Raw genomic sequence first — 6484 nt, forward strand, 5'->3', positions numbered from 1 at the left:
CTCTAGGAAAAAATGATACAGACAAAATCTTCACCTTGGATGGTTTATCATAGTCTTACAAATAAATTAATTTACTTTTCTATATCAGTAAAATTCTAAAACATGCTGCAAGAAAAAGTATTTCAATGTAATGACAATTTTGCTATAATTTAGCATACATTAGAAACTGAAAAGTTCAATAATCTATTGGACTAAAATTTCTAAGCACATACAGTATTTTTATTGGTGTTGTAAGCATGCTGTCTCATTATGTCGTTTAAGCTAGTTTCAAACTCATGAGCTCACATACTCCTGCTAATGAATTGCTCTGGGTAGGTGGGACTATGGACATTCAACACTACGGTACTATGTAAAATATTGTTAAATAAGCAAATCATTTACACATTAATTTGAAAAAATAAAAGAAATCCAAGAATCTTGTTTTAATTTGCAGTAGTTTTATACTACCTTGCTGAATTTTTTTAAACAATTTCAATTATAATACTAACTATACATTCCAGTGAATGGATGTATTTGTCACTAAAGTTAGAGCTTCTATATCAACAGTATTTACTATTTTAGTGTATAGCTCATATATCTCTACATGGTATATCTATCTATCTATCTATCTATCTATCTATCTATCTATCTATCTATCATCTATCTATCATCTATCTATCAAATATCTATCAGTCTTTAAACCTATCTCTTTATCTTGGACTTTTTGATTTGTCATTGTTCAATTTTAGTGTAAAATAACTTTACTCCCTAAAGGGCACAAAAAACCATTATAGTGAAATAAGTGTTAATTTTGCTTTTTTCCCTTTTCTTTTGTTATATCCCATATTCAAAAACTCTTCCTTGATTAATGTCAATCTCCGATACAATTTTAGTGTTTATTTAGAACTTGTGAAATGTGCTGATTTAAGTCATAACTTCTTAGATCCTAGGCATAATATGCTCTACTAAAAGAAAGCTGAAGAATATTTACAAATTACTATTATAAACACCTACATCCACAGTTTCACCATTGAAACATGAAAATCATCTATGTGGTGATAGCATATGAGGCTCAAGTGTGCAATATTTAAATCTAGTTTGCACAACACACATCATACTAGGTCCTTTCCCTAACATATTACTACAAATGGAAAGTTTATATTTCATCTAACCTTGTATTAGTGATAGAAAGTTTGTATTTGATAGAACACAATTTCTGGATGTTATTTAACATATTTTGATCCTATTATAATGAAATTATAGCTAATTATATGTTTCTTCCAATTATTGCAAGTCATTTATTAACCACATTTTACATTATTCAGAAAAAATAAAGAAACAAAATTATAAAACCTTACAACATATTTATATGGCATACTTGATATTCATGTTATTTATATCTTTAAACATTTTCAAACTGTATGGTTTTAATTTTATCATAAAATTAGAAATATGATCCACAAAAATAATCCCTTATAAAATATGTATTACAGCATCCTATTGAATTATCAAGCATGAAAATAGAAGTTTAAGTATATTGACACACTGTCGTTACAAATAATTTTGTTGTGTATGTTAGTGGCCCAGGTTTGATTTGTGGTTCTATGTACTGAAAGATAGCTTTGTTATTGTTTCTGCTTATTTTCTTATAAATGCTGATATGATTATTAAGTCACTTACTTTTCCTTTCTTCAAATCAGTGCTTCACACTGTCTTCTCATTAGTGGTTTGAGCTAACCTTATCGAGATTTTTCCTTTGATCATGTTTATTTGATGCTAACATAAAGTTTTATGTTCAGAATGAATTCTCATTTATAACCGTCAGAGTCATCATATGTTCCAGATTCATTGTCCTACAGCTCAAACTTAACTGTAGCATTCTTGTGAAAGAGTTATTTTGATACACTTAATAAAATATATGCTGTATGATTTCCTGCTTTACTTGCATGCATTTTAACTCCGGATTATTCAAATCTTTGCCTTTACCTACTCTTTCACAATCTCTGTCTGTATAGAAACATGAGTATAATTTTCTCTGAATATAATTTTTACAATGGCTACAAACTTGAGAATGCTATCAACTATTACAGTGATGATATTGTCAGTCCTGGAACATAATGTAAACACATGAATTTTTAAAACCTTGGAAAAGATAAGAAATGGGTTTGCTTTACGAGGATTTTCAGAGATACTTTCCATTAGCTGTGAGGATTGTACTAGAATCTACATCATTTTGTATCATTACTAAAATGCTAAACCACATCATTCTTGCATAACCAATTAGATTGCTTCTCAGTTTAGTGTTGATAATTTCAAATGTAGCTTTCCAAGTTTATACAAGTGCATATAGGAATAATTACTATTTACTTTACAAGTGCACATAGGAATAAGTACTATTTACTCTCATCCTGGAAAAGTTGTATTAATTTCGTGAATCTATAAGCATGGTTTTTGGGTTTTTTGCACAAAAGACAAGCAAAGAAATGAAAGTCGCCTTGACATTACTGCTTAGGTCCCTAGACAAAAAAAAAGTCACAATTACTTGTAATTTATCCAAGAATGGTAAATGTGAAGTTATGTAGGATATTCAGGGAATTGATCCTAGTATAAAGAGTAAAAGGACAACAAAAGTTTACATATTGTGGATTGAGCCAAATTACTGGTGTTTGTTTTATCATTTTATATTTTGATTAGGGCACTTATGTGTAATTTTCCCATTGCACAGCACAAAGCAGAAATTAAACTTTTCGCTGGTAGAAAATAAACTTTACTTTAGTTACTAAGCCATCAGAATGTATGGAGTCATGGCTGCAGAGGCTGGACCTCACCTTTCATTATCTAAACTTCCTTCACTTTCAGCCAGATGATTGTGATTGCTTTCTCTCATGCAAAGGTTCTTCAGGTTCTTTGTGAAGAAATCTTGGCATGACACTTACACTCACAGGGGAGGCAGGGACCTGGGCTGTGCTGTCCGGTTGCCTTCCCTACTCCCTACTGCTCTGTCTCTATCTTCTGTCTTTCACACTCCCACCTCTCCTCACCCTCTCGAAAATCCATAGTTTTTCCTATGTTATATATTAAGTTTCATGTTACTTTTTACTTTCTTTTGAACACCAGGCAAATAGTTTGGAATTGCACATAATTTTAAATAAACAAACATTTATAAGTAAACATTTTGAATGGTCTCAAATCACATGTTAGAATGTACACACTTTCTAGATTTAAGTCTGAAGGTTTCCATGGTAACCCAGGATTTTACTTGAAGTTGTGAGAGAATTATTTTGCTCATTTTGTGATCAGGAGGTACTAAGATTAGATTACTTAAGAGATACGATCAGAATCACTTGCAAATATTCAGAAAACTCCAAGTTTGGAGATGAGTCTGCATATGTGACTAATGTTGCTGAGTCCAGTAATTTACTTGTCAATGGTTACAGACACACTGAAGCATTTGCTCAGAACAAGTAATGATATTCAAAGAAATATTTAATAACACTATAAATCCACATATTATTGATACCTGACAGCTCCATTTCATTTTCTCATAGCTAATAGTATCTTGCAGAAATGAAGAATAACATAGATTATACTAAATAATATTATTGTTTCCATTTAATGCATCAAATTTGTATCTGTAGTCTCTGTTTATTCAGATAAAAGCAGAAAATCTTCCATGTTGGCAGCATACCTAAAGTGTGTTCAGGATACGTTCTGCCAATTTGTTACTTTTTGGGGAAAGTAAAATTTATTTATTATGCTGTACAATAAGAACAATGTTGAAAACACAAAACTGAATAATTCCTAAACATTTTATCTGACATTTTTTAAATTTAGGACAGGGTGTACAGGATCTCACTGCATAGATCAGAGTCCTACTGATCCTCCTGTTTACAGGTTTCCAAGTCCTGGTATTACAGGTGTGTGCCACCGTGCCCAGTCTCTATAGCTGTCTCAGCATGCCTGGCCGACATGGCAGGCCAGGGAATCGAACTCCCAGCCCCTGCATCTGCCTAAGCAGGCACTTTAATCCACTGAGCTATTTGGCTGACCCCATAGTAGATTCATAATATTTACTTAAACACTGTTTAAAATATTTTAACAGGGGCTGGAGAGATGGCTCAGTGGTCTAAAGCACCTACTTGGAACAAGCTTGGCAAGGCATCAGGGACCGCGGTTCAATCCCCCAGCACCACATGCCAGCCAGCCCCGCCCCCTGGTGGGCTGAGCTGGCCACACACACACACCACTCTCTCTCTCTCTCTCTCTCTCTCTCTCTCATAAAAAAATAAAATAAATAAAAAAAATAAAATAAATAAAATAAAATATTTTAACAGTATTATCTGTCTGAGGCTGGGAAGTAGCTCAGCAGTCTAAGCACCTGCCTGGCAAGCACAAGGACCCAGGTTTGATCTCTCATAATACACACTGTGCCTGCCATCGAGCTCACATAGTGAGACCCTGTACCAAATAATGAATTGGAAATTGACTCAAAAAATCTATTTGAAAATTCTAAACTATATAAATTTAATGATTAAAATGTAGGGCTTTGAAGCCCAACATTTGGTACAGCATAAGGAGCCATGAAGTAAAGCCAGTTTATATAACGTATCAATATTTATTGGTTAATGCATCCATAACTTTGTTCCTAGCTGCAAGACTACATAATATTTCTAAAGATAACAAAAAGTGGCAACAATTTTTCAAGTGTAGTCCACCTATTATTGCTAAAAGATATGTTCATAAGTAATGAGGTGGTACATCAGTTTTATATTTTAAAATATATGGTTTTACCTTAATATGTAGTGAAAATTCAGTGGTTACTTGAATAAGCACCAGGGCACTGATTTTTCAAAGTTAACACCTGGCGCAAATACATATTGGTGCACAATTCCACACATGACAAAAGAACTATGTAATTATCTCATTCCACCTAAAAATCAAAATGTCTCTGTGATTTGTAGTAAAATTTCTCCTTTATGAAGAGCCAGGCCTTCCTACTCAAGAGCAAAGGATAAGGTTCCCAGAACTTTTAAGCAATATATAAATTCACATATTAACTTGGCTCTATTTTCAATTCTAGTGTTATAATTACATAACTATATTGAATTTGCACTGTGAACCACCATTTCAGAATTATGCTTATTTTTACATTAATATTGTATATAACACTATATATCTATGTAGGTATGCATTAGAGTTGGATTTTATTGATTGTCAGCCTACCATGCTGGCCCCGCTTCCAGGGCGCGCTGAGACGGTGATGGAACTGGGCATGGTGGCACACCTGTAAGCCCAGCACTTGGGAAGCTGTAAACAGGAGAATCATATGATCCCATAGTGAGATCCTTTAGAACCTTTGGGCCATTGCTAAAATACAAAAAAGAAAAAAGGATTGGATTTTAAAATGTAATTGATTTTTCTAAAATTAAATTTAGAACAAAAGACATATAGTTTAGTATATTTGTTCCTCTATACTTTCAGAGAAGTTTGATTTTTTCAATTTGCTATGGATCTGCATTCTTTCTGTGTTTTATTTCCATTGTTTCCTTATGTATTTTGTCGCTATTTTTGAGTACATAAAATATAAGCATTTCTGAGTATGCTTTATAACAAAATATACCAATTAACTTTGATGAAAGCAAATATTATAAACGGTATATCAAATCAAGGTTAAAAATATTCTATTGATTAGTTGGTTGTCACTATTTTCATTTATCTTTACCAATATAATTTAGAACTCAGAATGATGTTTGCATTTTCAATTGATTCCCTCCAAAACTAAACATTTGCAAATATTCCTATGTCCACTTACATGATTCCATATATTTCTACTTAAAACACTTCTTTATGGCTACTACAGGTAGAAGACTGTAACATGTCTCATGTATTTATTTATCTCCTCTAAAAGAGAAGCAGATAAAATGAGTTACTATGTATTAAGTAATATTTTAGCTTTTAATTTAATTTTTTAATTGATAGATACATTTTCCCAAATGTATGCTGTATACATACAAATCTCATCTCTCACCAATGTCATATAAAAAATTTCAGATGAGCAAAAATAAATTGCCAAATCATTTGAGAGCATTGTGGTCACATTTTATTACATGCCATAAAAATTGATTATTACAAATTGGTGCCACAAATATAAAAACCCTAAATATTGTAATCTGCAGACTTATTCAAATGTTATCAGCTGTCATACTTAAGTGCTCTTTCTAGCTTAAAAGCAACTTTAGTTTTCACGTTGTTTTAATCTATGTATTTTGCTGCCATTTCTTAGTCTTTTTCAAAAATTATACGAAGTTCACATTGCTAAAGCTACTGTCCAGTTAAATCTTTATTTAATTATCTTCTCATGAATAAATCCCGGTTATGTAAATTTTCTCAGGATTCCACACTAGTATCAGATATCCTTCTTAGTCTCTCCTATCAAGAAACACATGCATTGGGCGAGGGAGGTAGCTAAGTAGAATAAGCGCTTTCCTGACAAGCATAAAGTCCT

Source organism: Octodon degus, unplaced genomic scaffold, assembly GCF_000260255.1.
Source record: "Octodon degus isolate 3935 unplaced genomic scaffold, OctDeg1.0 scaffold00118, whole genome shotgun sequence".
Lineage (NCBI taxonomy): Eukaryota > Metazoa > Chordata > Mammalia > Rodentia > Octodontidae > Octodon > Octodon degus.